Here is a 15,197-nt window from a genome sequence, read left to right as displayed (position 1 = left end):
GTGGCAGATTGGAGTGGGGCAAATTATTTTGGATTCGACCGGAGTGAACTGCAGTGGGGCAGATTGAAGTGGAGCAGATTGTTTTAGACTGGAGTAGGGCAGATTGTTTTGGATTGGAATGGGGTAGTTTGTAGTGGGGCAGATTGGTTTGCATTGAGTGGGTCAGATTGGAGTGGGTCTGATTGTTTTGAATTGGAGTGGTGACGATTGGAGTTGGGCTGACTTTTGATTTTGAGTGGGGCATATTGTTTTAGATTGGAGTGGGGCAGTTTGTCTTGGATTGGAGTGGGACAGATTGTTTTGGATTGCAATGGGATAGATTGTTTTAGATTGGAGTGGGGCATTTTTGGGTGCAGAAGAATGGAATGGGGCAGGCTGTTGTGGATTGGAGTTGGGGCAGATGTTCCTGTATTAGAGTGGGGCACATTTGAGTGGCCCAGATTGGAGTGGGGTGTGTTGGGAGTGCATTAGATTGGGGTGAGTGGTTTGGATTGGAGTTTGGTTGATTGGATTGGATTGGACAGGGTGGATTTGATTGAGTGGGGCAGATTGGTGTGGGGTGAGGTGGGGTGGAGAGGCGTGGACAGGAGTGGGGCAGATTGAAGTGGGATGCATTAGGGTGCACTGCACAACTATGTGCTAAAGCATAATTTCAAAAACTACAGATGAGACAGAAACAATGTTGCATTGCAATAATTTAATTTTCATAGTTTGAGAACAGCATCCACATGCAAAAATTAAAGAAAACGTGAGTGCAAAGTGGGAAAAGAAGACTTGGCAAAATAAAAGAAAGTTAAGTATAGAAAATACATCTTTAGCAAATGTGTTTGTCCTGCTTGGCACTTTTTTGCCAGTTACCCACCTTTTGTTTGAAGGGCACTAAAAGTTAAATAGAGCAAAATAGTACCCCAATCACGTCGAGAGCAGTAGACGGCACTGATTAAATTGAATCAATCAGTGCTTGGTCCCTGCTTTACAAAGAGGAACGGAAATGATTTTTGGCCTGGCTTGATGAATTACAAGCCTTTTAAAAAAGATTCCCGCACAAGCCAACAAATGGTAAGCAACGGGTGGTCTACAAGCCTTTTTTGTTAACATCATTGCCTCGCAAGCGAGATGCATGCGCTAGTGCATGCTCTCACAGGCTCAACCCTGAAAACAACCCGAATAGTGAAAGAAAGCTTCCTCTTGGTATGTGCAATCCAGCAAGATAAGGGATCCCAGTGTCAAAGAATCAGAGCTGAAGGGAGCTGCTCACCTCCTTCACAGCTACTCTGATGGGTTTAGACAATGGGGGAAATCGAAGCTGCCGCTAAGTTAGTTAAGTATTTTGTTTCTATATACTAATGCATCTAACGCCTTTGCAAACACCTTTCACCTCCAGCTTCTCTCAATACTGCCAGTTGCTACTTGTTTGCCTGAAAGTGCTTGAAAAGGTGTCCGTTGCTTTAGCATGCCAACCGGCTAGAGGAAGACACAAATATGATTGCATAAAATGCCATATGACTTGCACTATTACATGAAAATGCATGAAAATGTTGTTTGTTTAGTGGAAGTAAACCCGTCCGATGTACCAAACCCGATGTACTTCAACCTCTATTTTAATACACCATTTTGGTATTTAATATCTTGCACCTAGACCTGGACTCAGACTGAATGAGTCCTGAACCTCCAAGAGGTGTCCCACAAGTCCTGGACCCTTTGTTGTATTGCTAAATGTGCCCAGACGGGCATTTTCCAAAGCAGAGGACTTAAACAAAATTTGACCAAAAGTGCTCTGAGAACCAGAAGAAGACCGTGGCCAACTTGCTTGCCTGTCAGCCTGAGGTACATCATCGGTCAGATTGACTTCATGGCTTCTCTTGCTTCATTCTTCTCCTCCACAGCAAATCAGTTTTAGCAGTCCTGCGCCAAAGGGGAATCCGACCTCATTGGACTGAATTCCACTACAGACTTATGCCTTGTTCTGCTGGAGTTTTCAGACTTCAATTATGGCAGCTAAATCAGAAAGTAGAAATCTTCACTGTGGCTTTGACCTAATGCCATCTGACAAAGACACTCTATCATGTTTCTTCAGACCTTTTTCTAAGCCCGAAGGCATGCATTGACTAGGCCCAAGCCACTTCTCGTATCCAAACCACATTCAATCACGGTTGGCCTTAACTTTTGACTTTAAATCATTCTCTCATTACCAGATGTTCATGGTTGGCGCTTTATTCTTTTAGACACTATTTTGAACCTAAAACTTTAAAAAATCATGAATCCGGTTCTACTGATTGGATTTTTGTAGTTTTGGTGTCAAATAATTTGTTTTCTAAATTGGGTTGGGACTTTTCTTGTTTCATGTTTTCACTAAGTTACTGTTTGAGTGCTGCGTAGATACTTTACATATTGTCTCTAAGCCTAACTGATTTTTGTGCCAAGATACCCAGGGTTAAGCCAAAGTAAATTTAGTGACTTTTGGGATTCACCAAGCAAGGGATTGTGGTAAACAACCTTTACAACACAACTTTTACCACGCAGTGCCTTTACGACGCAACTTTTACAAAGCAAACTATTACAACGCATTGCGCTGGGGGGGCGCTCTAGGATAGGGAATGTGTTTAATGTACTATCCAACACCTTCCCTACTATCCACGGGGACTGGAGTTGGAATAGTAAATTAAACAATTCACTATCCAGCGCCTAAAAGCACTATGCGTTGTAATGGTATGCGTTGTAAAAACTGTGTTGTAAAAGCATGCGATGTAAAAGCATGCGTTGTAATGTCATACATCCAGGGATTGTGAGTGTTGCTTGAGCAGGGCTCACACCTCAGTCACCAACAACCCAATTTTTCACATGGCCTCTGATCTCCCATGTAGCCCTTTCTAGACTCTTTCCTCCTCTATCCCTCCTCACTCACCACAAACCTCATTTTACTACTACGATCACAAAAATAACACTTCCTATACCCTGTCCTCTTGTATCTCTCCTTTGACTCACCCAAAACCCATTTTACGGCTACGATCCCCCTATTAACACTTTTCTGACTCTTCCCTCCTGTATCCCTATTCAAACACACTTAGACTCACATATCCACCACTCAATATAACCTATAGTTTCCTATACTAGCCCACCACCAATCCTTTGGGTTGCAGAGCAGTATGCTACTTGCCAAAAAGCGCTTCAACGCCTCATATGGGGGTGTACGCGATATACAAATACAATTACAAACCATTTTATTATACAAAATATTTTTTAATGCTTTCCAAAACGTCACTCCTTGGGGCATTGTATGATGCACTTTTGAATGATATACCTTAATGGTAACAACAGAACTACAGCCACATAATGCAAAGGGCGATTGACTAAAAGGCCACAGGCTGAAGGTGTAACACCTAGCATCTATGCAAACTTGTTTCAGTGTTGTTGGTCAGATATAGGTTTCATATTGACTAAATCTGAATTTCTCTAGATTGTTATCTGGCTTGTTTATTACATTGTTGAAGCATGTCTCAGTTAAAAGGAACTCACGTTTGATTGTACAATTCTGTATCACTAGCTTGCCCATTTTCTTTAGCGCTGCTCCATAAACTTTCCACATGACAGAAAGCCAACTCAGACTGTGATTGCTCTGGTGGTTAACTATCAGCTTGTCACAGTGCACTCCCTGCATCCATCAGTCCAAATGAACTATTACATGCAGCCAAATATGAGTCCGAATGCACCTATTGTGCTCATTTGAAATCCATGCAGTGACAAATAGCACTGATTTTAGTAGTGTGCTTGATTTGCGTGCTAGCATATTGAGTTGTCAAAGCAGGTGGCCTTGGCTGTAGTGCACAGAGATAATTAATTTCTACACACATCAAAAACAAATAAATAGGGGGAACATTGGTTGTAGGTAAAAAAATAAAAATTCAATGAAAAAGATACAGAGAGAAATGAGAAAAGAGAAGAAAAGGAAGAAAGAAGAAAGTAAACTATTCTTGGGGCAGCAATGCCTTGGGGCCTTCCTTGAAGAGGTCAGGATCAGTGCTTTGGTTACTCACTATGTGTGTGCGAGATGGTTCACTGCAGAAGTATTTTGTTTTTCTGTATACTCCCTTGGGTATTACAGCTTTTTATCATGTGTTAACACCACATCACTTTTAAACGCCAATAAGTGCTTACGTGGTAAAAAAACACATAAACATACCATACAATTATTAACTTCCTTGAAATTGATCCAATCTACACTAAATCAAAGTGTGTCTTTTTTGCCCACATGAATAGGTTGTTGAGTCCATTGGTAAGTGAGTTTTCCGTAAATATATTTAAGCAAAATCAGGAGTTTTCCATTCCTTAAAACACCTTGTGATTTATTCCCTGTGCATTTTTCTAATCTGTGGTCCATGAATACATGACATTTTAAAATCTCTGCAGTGTTAAATGTCTATTTCAAGAGGCTGCTGCACTGCACACTAGTTGTTACTCTTTCACCTTACCTAATATTCAGTTTTAGCCCTTAAACCTGATTTATGTATTTACTATTTATGTGCTACTTCACAGTGCTGCCAAAGGAGGCTGATCTTAGAGGCACTATGTGAAAATGAATAGCACAACTCCAATAATAAAAAATACAGTTTGTAACTTTGTTCTAATTTGAAAAATAATCAAGAAACTCCAGTAGGTATTGCAAAAGTGTGTGTTGTTATCAATTATAATGATAATTTTAGGAACTGATTATAGTGTATTATGGATGGGGTTAGAATTTGAATTTTCTGTAGAAATGAGGTTAGGCCCACAGAGATATGTTTAAAATTAGAGTAAGTGTTATGTTTACATTTTGGCCAAGTCTGTGATTATGGTTAAGTGTTACGGTTGGGGTAGAACTGAGGCTTACTTTGGGGTTTGTTTGGCTTCGGGTTAGAGTATCAATGATGTTCTGTCTACAGAACCTGTTCCAGCTTGTGGAGCTGGTAAATTAGTACAGGAGCTTCGGAAAGCAGGATGTGATTATGCATGCCCACCTGCACACAGCCATAGACAGAGCCAGGGCACCCATCATGACAACAACCCCTGATATCAGTTAAGATGCCTTCTTCATCAATTTAAAATACTTAATGGTTTTCTCACAATCACCTATTCATTTCTGCATCTCATACTTTTTTTTGAGTTTTAAAAGAAACTTTATTGAAATCCAAAAAAGTACAATAAAGGAATAAGATACACCGTTATTTTTCAAATACAATGCAAATAGAAAATGTGAATAATATAAGGGAGGAAAAAAGAGAAAGAGAGAAAGAGAGAAAGAGAGCGAGAAAGAGAAAAGAAGAGAGGAAAAAGAAGGGGGAAAGAAAGAGGAAGGAAACTCAGCCATTAAAGCACAGTATCCATATATAAAAATTTAACAGATCGAAGAAATCTACAAGTCTTCCAAAAAACATTGTACAAAAGTAAAGGAAAGAGGCATATGCAAGAAAAGAAATAAAAGTAAGTAAGAATCATATCAGGGGGGTTTAGGTACTTCCTCAGTACAAGGAGAATGTAACATGGAGGAGTGAGCTGATGAGTCCAGGAAAGTAGTGATAGGTAACCACAATAAATCACGTTTGATAGCAAGTGTGACAGTATAAACATATGCTCTATCTAATCTATGATTATAACAAACACCATACCACCAAGCTTGAAGGGAGATAGACAATGTATCCTTCCAAGCCTTAGTGATCTGTTGAAATGCCACAGCCACGAGTAGGTCGATAAAGGAGGTATTAAAGTCCGAAGAGGACCATATATCAGAAAGGCTACCAAGAAAAATATGTGTAAGGGAGAGGGGGAAGCTAGTAGAAAAAATAGTATTGAGTTGTCGCCATACTTTGGACCAAAAAGTATGAACCAAAGGGCAGGAGAAAAGCATATGTTTAAGATCCGCTCTCGTATCCGAGCAGGACCAACATGTTGAAGGTAGAGAAGAGTTAATTGAATGTAATTTAACAGGAGTGATCAGGAGCCGGTTATAAATAAAAAATAACGTTTGGGTAGTGTTAGCTGCTCTAGAAGATCTCCTTATCTTATTCCATATATCCTGCCATTGAGGGATAGAAAAAGACTCTTTTAAGTCCAATTCCCATTGTTGTTCAACAGTCGATTTATCTCTATCAATAGAGGATTCGTGTAATTTTTTATAAATGTGTGAGGCAGAAGAAGAAGATAACAAAAAGGGTAAAGTGTGAGAGGAAGAGAGAGGAAGGAGGAAGGAGGACTAGGAGAGAGTGAGCCTGTAAAAGAATCATAACGACTCTGAACAACAGGAATCAACTGAGTAAAATTAGAAAAGAAAGAAGAAGGAAGAGAAAAACGAGATTGAAGATTAGAAAAAGAAATACATGTTTCACCAACAAAAAGTTGATGAACCCAGAGAAGACCCTGGGCATGCCAATCTTTCCAAAAAAGAGTTCTATTTTTAATTTTAAAGAGAGGGTTATACCAAGTAGGCGATTGTAAAAAAAAATCACGATCATCAAGGCCATTCAGAAACAAGGGGAGAAAAAGTTTTCTGGAATTTTTAAAGGTAAAAGGGTGAAAGAAGGAAGATTCAATGTCAACCCATAAGGGAGAAGAAACGACATCCGAAGACAAATCAGATAAAAAAGAAACTGAGTTAGATAGAAAGAAGGAAGTGTGGTAAGAGGAGAAATCAGGAAAATTAACTCCTCCTAGATGTTTGGGACGCTTAAGTTTAGAAAACGACATTCTGGCACGCTTATTTGCCCATAAAAAGCGGGACAATATAGAATATATGTTTTTGTAGCAGGATTTTGGGATATTTACAGGAAGATTAGAAAGGAAAAATAAAATAATAGGTACAAACATCATTTTAATAGAATCTAATCTACCCCACCAGGAGAGAAATAAAGGATGCCATCTTGTCGTGGAGTCCGTTAGAGTAGTTTGCAAATGTTTAATATTAAGAGTTACAGTATCCTTTATGGAGGAAGTAAACCAGAGACTCAAATATTTGATCTTGGAAGGGTTCCAATGAAAAGAAGAGAGTAAGAAGTCGGCATGGAAACAAAGCTTATTAAGAGGAAGAATTTCACACTTATCGACATTCAATTTATAACCTGATACAGCCCCAAATTCCAAGACTTCTGAGAGAAAAGCAGGAAGAGAGATTAAGGATTAGAAAGAAAAAGAAGAATGTCACCCGCATAGGCAGAAAGTTTAACTTGTTTATCACCATAGGCGAATCCAGAGATGTCATTATTAAGTCGAATTTTAGTTAAGAACGGTTCTAACGCAAGAATAAATAGAAGGGGCGAAAGAGGGCAGCCTTGACGAACTCCACGGAACAAAGGGAAAGAAGAAGACATAAGACCATTAGCAAAAATAAAAGATCTAGGAAAAGAATACAGCAAGGAATCATAAGAAAGAAATTGAGAACCAAAACCAAACCATTTAAGAGAGGATAAAAGGAAAGGCCAATTAACCCTGTCAAAAGCCTTTTCTGCATCTAATGCAATAGCAGCCAGGGAGTGATCAACAGATTGGGCTTTACTAAGAACATTGAAGAAGAGTCGGGTATTATCTGAGAGATGACGTCCTTTAATGAAACTGCACTGTTCCTTACCAATCAATTGGGGTAGAATTTTGTCTAAACGCAACGCTAAAATTTTTGCAAAAATCTTATAATCAAGATAATTCAATGAAATAGGCCTGTGATTTTTACATAAAGAGTGATCTTCGTTATCCTTGGGGAGAAGGCAGATCAACGCTTCCTGGAACGAGCCTTCAGATTTTTGAGAAGATATGAAAAAAGTAAATAATTGATGAAGTTTAGGGACAAGAAAACTGGAGAAATGAGAATAAAATTTGATGGAAAAGCCATCAGGACCAGGAGCTTTACCTTTTTTAAGAACGCGAATGGCTTCCAAAATGTCCGAAACGTCAATGTCTTTATCTAAAGAGGAAAAATCAACATCAGACACTAAGGGAGAAGGAATAGAAGATAAGTAACGGTCAATATCAGAAGACAGAGAGGGAGATTCGGGAGTATAGAGAGTTTGATAAAATTTGGTAAATTCAACTAAAATATCCTCATCTTTATGAAGGACAGCATTAGAGGAGGAAACAATCGATTCAATTTTCATTCGTTCCTTTCGAACTTTAAGGTAATTCGCGAGCATATTGCCAGCTTTATTTTGTGAAGAATAATATTTAGCACTAGACTTAAGCAGAACCAGATTAGCGGATTCAGTAGAAGATTTAATAAAGGAAAGTTTGGCATTGAAGAGAATGGTAAGATCAGATTGAGATTTAGTCGAATGGTATAAAGTTTTTATGTGTTTAATCTGAGAAGTGAGATTGGACAAGAGTTTTGAGGCCAAACGCCTCTTTTTGGCAACATAAGAAATAATGAAATCTCTAGAAGCAGCTTTAAAAGTATCCCAAATCAATTGAGGAGAGGACTGGAGAGATTCATTGGTCGCAAAAAAGAAAGAGGCAAAGTCAAGAAAAGCTGGGGAAATGGACTTATCCAAAAGGAGAGAGTTATTAAATCTCCATCTCCTAGATCCTTTAATAGGGGGAAGTAAATCCAGTTGAAGGGAAATCGGGGCATGATCTGAAATTAAAATGGAACCTATATCGGAATGTGTAATATGTTGAGTAAGGGCTTTGGAAATAAAGAGATCATCTATACGGGATTGGGAAGAGTGGACAGGGGAAAAATAAGTATATTCTTGCAAGGTAGGGTTACATAAACGCCATGAGTCAACTAGGAACCGTTGGGAAATAACAGAAGTGAATTGAGCGTGCATTGGAGAGGATGAAAAACGGGAATTCGACGTACGGTCAAGGAAAGGATCCATAACCATGTTACAATCCCCGCCCAAAATAAAATAATCATCTGTATACTGCATTGTGGAAGAAAGAATTTGAGGCCAAAACAATTTGTCCTGCATAGTAGGAGCATACACATTAAATATAGTTAAAGGGATTTTGTTAACTAACATTGAAACCACAACCCACCTACACTCCGAGTCATTATCTTGTTTAACAAGTTGAACATTCAAACGTTTATGACAGAGGATAGCAACACCATTACGTTTTCCTAATCGGGTGATGCAAAAACATGTCCCACCCAATTACAACGTAATTTAGAAACCTCAACATCTTTGATATGGATTTCTTGTAATAACACTATATCTCCTTTCAAATGAGCTAAGTGAGAGAGCACACGCGGTCTCTTATTGGGAGAACCCAAACCTTTAACATTCCAAGAAATTACATTAATTGACATTTAAAACTCTAAAAAATATATATCATTATAGATATTAATCAACATAAAATCAACAATAAGCAATAGTAGGAACAAATGTAAACAATATTTCCAATTAGGGAAAATGAGAGAAGAAGACATAAGGAAAAGAAAGGATCGAATTGTGATGAAAGAAAACGTAGAAGAGCTGAAAATCGAAATGAGAGAAAGAGAAGAAAAAAACAGAAGGAAATAAAATAGATGATTCAAGAAGAAGAAGAAAGGAAGAAAAGAAAGAAAAAGGATACAGAGAGAAGATGGAAACAAGGAATCAAAAACAAAAGACATACCATAGAACACCAAGAAGAACTGGGGATGGAGGAACCACAGAAGGAAGGAGGCACAACGAACCGAGGACTCCAAGAAGACGTGGCAAGGGTAAAAGAGCCACCAGGCACAATCATGGAAAACAAACGAAAACAGTTGTGGGGATCACAGGAGCAGCATCTAAAAAAGATATAAAAAGAAAGAAGAGGTCAAATAAAACATGAAGATAAAACATAGTAGATATACGAAAAAACAAGAAACAATAGGGAGAAGTCAAACAACCCAACGAGCCATTAAAATGGAACACAGTGGAACAAACAATAACTATACATGAGGGATGTCCATTGAATCAGCATTACAGGAATCCAAAAACTGCTGCAAATGGGTAGGATCGTCATAAGATGTCGTCTTGTTATTGTAGGTGACCCTAAAAATACATGGATGGAACAAACCATAGCGGGCATTCAAAGCCCGTAAGGCAGGTCTCATGTCCAAAAACTTTTTACAACGATCAGCAGTAGCCTTAGCATAGTCCTGAGCAAAATAGAGATTAGATCCATTGTAAGAAATCTTCCCTTTTTGTTTAGCTGCATGAAGGACTCGAAGAAGATCCGTGTATTCCAGAAAGTACAGAATAACACCTCTGGGCTTCACAGAAGAATTGGAAATTGAAGGTCGAGAAGCTGAACCTAGACGATGAGCGATTTGAATGTTTAGGGGAGGTGATGCTTGGAGGTCCAGAAGAGTGGGAGGGAAAGATTGAAAAAATGAAATTGGATTTGTCCCCTCAAGATTTTCGGCCAGGCCATAAATATGTAGGTTGTTGCGTCTATTACGATTTTTGAAATTTTCCACCTGCTGCTTGAGAAGAGTGATCTCCTTTTGCATTGTGGGGATCTGGGCAATGGCTGGTTGAGCAACTGTAAAAGAACTTTCAAGAAGATCCACTCTCTGCTGTGTGTGAGACCAATTATCTTCAAGACTCTGGAGGCGGGAGTTAGTCTCTGTGAAATAGGGTTTAAGCGCCCGGATCTCCTCTAATATAAGCTCCATAGAAATGGACTCTGACACATTGGTGGGAGATGGAGGACTGGCTTTGACCCTCTTTCCAGAGTTGGTGTTAGCGGATTAAGAGGAAGATTTAGATAATTGCTACGCAGATGAGCGTGGATTAGGAGTAGAGGAACCCCTGATAGTAGCGATATCGGATTGTGAATCATCCAATGTGTCTTGTAAAACACTAAAAGGGTTAACATCCTCTAATGGCGCAGTCGAAGTAGTGCGTTGGTGAAGGGGAGCTGTACGGTTAGTACGTGACGTTGCCATTGAAAAAGCAAGCCAACTGGCACAGAAAAGTCACTGAAAGAAGGAAGTCTACTAGACAGTAGAGTATGCCAGAAGAAAAAACTTCCAAAACTGCCAATGTGTGAGGAGAACTAATAAGCGAAGATTCTGTGAAAAGCCAATAAAAATGGTTCAAAAAGAGGCAGTCATCTCAGTAATTAAAAAGAAAAACAAAAAGCGAGAAAAAAGCACATAGGAGTCCAGAGGAGAATCACTGGATACGCAGCAGAGAGTAAAAATCACCAGGAGGCAGAAAAGAAAAAGGCGACTAAAATGGCGGACACATCCTAAAGAGAAAATGAAGAATGCTAGCAATCAGCATGAAGCACAGCGCTCAAAAAGGGTAAAAATGCATCAAAAAATGTAGAATAATGGCAAGTAAGCACCAGTAAAGAAACTCACAACACAGCAGGAGTTGCAGAGAGAAGGAGGCAGCTCTTCATCATAACGCCGGTAAACGCGGCAGAAATATGCACAAAATCGCGGCCGCGCTTCAAACACGAACCGCCAGGAACATGCAGGAAGAAAACATCGGTGTTCACCGCGACTTAAAGACTAAAAAGCACATGTGCGGGTACCCGAATGTTTCCGCCGTAGATTGATGCTGCTCCGAGGATCCAGAGAGAAGTAAGGTGCCCGGAAAGACTCTCCTCACCTCACCCCGCACCGGAGCTTCCCGGACCTGCGGCCATCCTTCTCGGCGCCGTAGCCATGCCCCTCCTCATACTTTTTTTAATGTTTGAATATTACATAAATCTTACTGGGCAATTGGCCATCCCTCTACTCCCTTGCTTTCTCTCATACTTGAGGTACAGTACTCGGAAGGCTTGCTTCTGCTGAATTATTATGGGTAACCCCTGAGTCGCACAGACACTAACCTAGACTTTTTTTTTCTTATGCTCTTGCAATATTTTGAAGATGTTCCTAATGCAAAGGTGTTGATGCAACACAAACATGTTTATTGAAAGGTGTGTGACCATGTCTACTTCTTCCTGTATTTTCTTGATATTTTCCAGTGAAAATAAACAATGTTTATTTTATCTTCAATTTTACCGTAATGCATGCTTTTGTGATTTTAGGTTCTTCCTTATCTTAAGATTACTCTATGGCTTGAGTTCAGATCCATAGAGAGATCTCTATGTTCTTTACTGTTTGTCTTGATATGTAGACTATGTCAACTAAGCAAACACAAAGACAGAGCTCTGAAACTTTTCAGCCACTCACCCCCACTCACAGATCTGCCAAGCCAGTTTTTTCCTGGACCTGAAACAAGCATCCTGGGACTGGTTTTGGGGTAACACCCCTTATCAGCCAGGCTAGCTTGAATTTAGTGGCAAAGTAAGCAAGTGACCTACCTCTGGGTATATCTTGCCAACTTAGAATGAACAAAGCGAACACAAAGAGATGATGGACAGAACACTGAAACTTTTCAGGCACTCGCCCTAGTCACAGATCTGGGTTGAATCCATCATTGTTCTTTAGCTCACATTGCCACCCCAGTTCAGACCCAGCCATATGCAAATCAGTCTTGACCTTGTTCATCATGGGAACAGGTCAGTCCTAACTGCCAAGTCAGGTCTTCCCTGGACCAGAAACAAGCATCCTGGGTCACCCCAAAACCATTCCCAGGATGCTTATTTCTGGTCAGTGCTCTGTCCATTATCTACTTGTGTTGAATCTTTCATCTAAACCAGAAAGGACTTATTTGTACATAATGCAAGTCCCCAAATGATCATATGGTTGAATCTAACCACATGAAAATTCTTGGCCCTTTGTACAACTACTCCATTGGAGATGGTAAAGGCGTAGATGGGTCGGAAATTCAGCTGAGCAGTTACTCTAGCACTGACTCGCTAATACCTGTTTGCCTTCAGGAAAACTTGGAAAAGCACATCAGCCTACTATCTCTGTAAGGAAGTACTTCAGATCTTACATTAGAGTAACCTACTTGCATTCTTTAGCACACATATAAAGAGCCAAATACGAGCAGAAATTAATACTTTTTCCTCATATCGCCATCCTAAGATCAGGTTTTACATGGTCTTCGTATTTGGCACTGCCCCATCCTTGTAAATATGGGGCAGTGCAAAAAAGCAATGGGCGTTGGGGTGGACGCCCTACAGCAACATCCATTGCCCAGCCCTTTGTCGCAGTGGACTGCTGTGGTAAGGGGCATATTTACGAGGTGGCATTAAGCCACGTTAAGTGGCCTGTTGCCACCTTGTGAACATGGGGTAGAGGGCAACACCACCGTAGTGTCCGAAAAAGTGACACTCCAATGGCGTTAGGTGCTTGTAAATATGCCCCTACGTTTTCTTGAGGAGTGGTGTTGCAATGAAAAAACTGCATATCAGATATAACCATCAACTCTTTTCATTACATAATTATAGATCCGCGATATGTATATCAAACAATTCTGAAACTGTGTTAAGTAACACCAGACTAGTCGACATTTTGAAAAGTACTGAAAAAATTATATTGCAAGGTTTTATTAACTACTGGGATCAAAGTAATGAATTACTTGAGGCTCAACTATTTTTAATTTTGTTTTTTAGCGTAATATAAATATCTTTCAGTAAATGACAGAAAATAATGTTTGTGATTCGCCCTTTTATTTGAAGTAGAGTAATAGCAATGAAAGTGGTAGAAAAATGCAATGCTAAAATACCTAAGGAGATTGTAGAACATGATTCCTGCTTATTCCCAGCAATGATGGCACAGTGAAAATAACAATACATACATACATACATACATACCTATATATACATACATACATTAGGATAGTAAAGGTGGCTATAGATCCATGCAATTTTATTAATCCATACATGGTGATTTACTCAACACCCTATGTGCTAGACACTGTTCACACACATACAAAAACCTGTGGCTGCAGAATGAGACTAGACTGATGTAACTTGTCCATTTATGAATCTGGCATAGCAAAGCAGTTGATATTCACACAAGTGCTTGTTTTGTAAAATAATAGGTTCCAGAGCCCAAGGATCTGCTCGTAAGCCCGCAGCCCGAATCATCAAAGATTGGGGTGCCGAATACCAAGGCTGCATAGTCTTGATTCTAGGCCAAGCCTCTTCAATCCACCACTAGAGACATTTGACTTTTTTCTTCACTCTTGCAAGTTCTTTTAAATCTGTATTATCTCTTTTTGTCACTGTCCTTTTGTCTTTCTCTTCGTCCTTATTTCCCTCTTTTGAGGCATATTTACTAGAAAATGATGCACTGCAGTTCTGCAAGTCATCTGCACTGATGGCATTCTCTTCCTTTTATGTTTGCTGCAGAATACAGCAAACATAGAAAGCAGAAAAAACAAGGAGAAATAAAGGGATTTCTCCTCGTTGCACCTCTTTAACGCCTCCCCTAGGGAGGCATTGGAATCTGACGCATTTACTTCAGAATCCATGAGCGTTGTGTGCAAACACCCACAACAAATGCCATGGAATGCCCTGTTCATGAAGAGTAATGCTTGAAAGGAGACCATATTTAGATGGCCATGAAAAGTACAGCAGGGTGACTTTGCGTGGCCTTGTATATATGGCTCAGCATTGTGCGCCACAAGAGCATCAATAAAAGTGACGCTTCGGTGTGTTCTCTCTCTTGCTTCGCTTAAAAACCTGCTGAAGAAAATAACTGCTGGTGTCCAAAAATCAATGCCATGGGCCTCACAGGCAACCACCTGCTCAGTTTATGCAGTGACACTTCATCACTTCCTGTGCTTTTCATGAATGCTATTCCTTTGTTTCAGTATTTTTGCAAAGCATATAGTGGAAGTCTGGTGACCATTCCATGCAAAACCCGTCAGTTACCCAGAAACACTCTTATCCTGTCTGCTCAAAATATTTTATGTTGGTAAATTCTAGGACTGGACTCTTGAAACAACTTCCATGGCTACTCATGAAATTACATTAACTAATAGTATAGAATCCGGTATTGCAGCTTTCAATTAGTAGATTCCCTTCCAAATGCACCTGAAATGTAACTTTTGACAGGGGTGGCACGTTCATGACATCTCAACTAAATGTAAAACAGTCAAGGCTTTCGATGGCATAAAAGGGTTTTCAACTATTGATGGGCGCTTTCGAATATGTCTTGACTGAGATAATTGTAGTACACGCAGAAGGTGTCCTGACAGTGTGTAACACATTAGATTCGACAACTTAAATGTAATTTCATACAGAATAAAATAAGTATTTGCAAAATGCTGAATATGTCCTGTTGAACAAGCATTGCTTGGCAGATCCTAGCTTAAAAACTGAAGTATTGTTATTCATGAATAAAATACGTGCGC

This window comes from Lissotriton helveticus, chromosome 8 (assembly GCF_964261635.1).
Source record: "Lissotriton helveticus chromosome 8, aLisHel1.1, whole genome shotgun sequence".
Taxonomy (NCBI): Eukaryota; Metazoa; Chordata; class Amphibia; order Caudata; family Salamandridae; genus Lissotriton; species Lissotriton helveticus.
The sequence above is the reverse complement of the archived record's forward strand: the minus strand, read 5'-3'. Positions refer to the sequence as shown.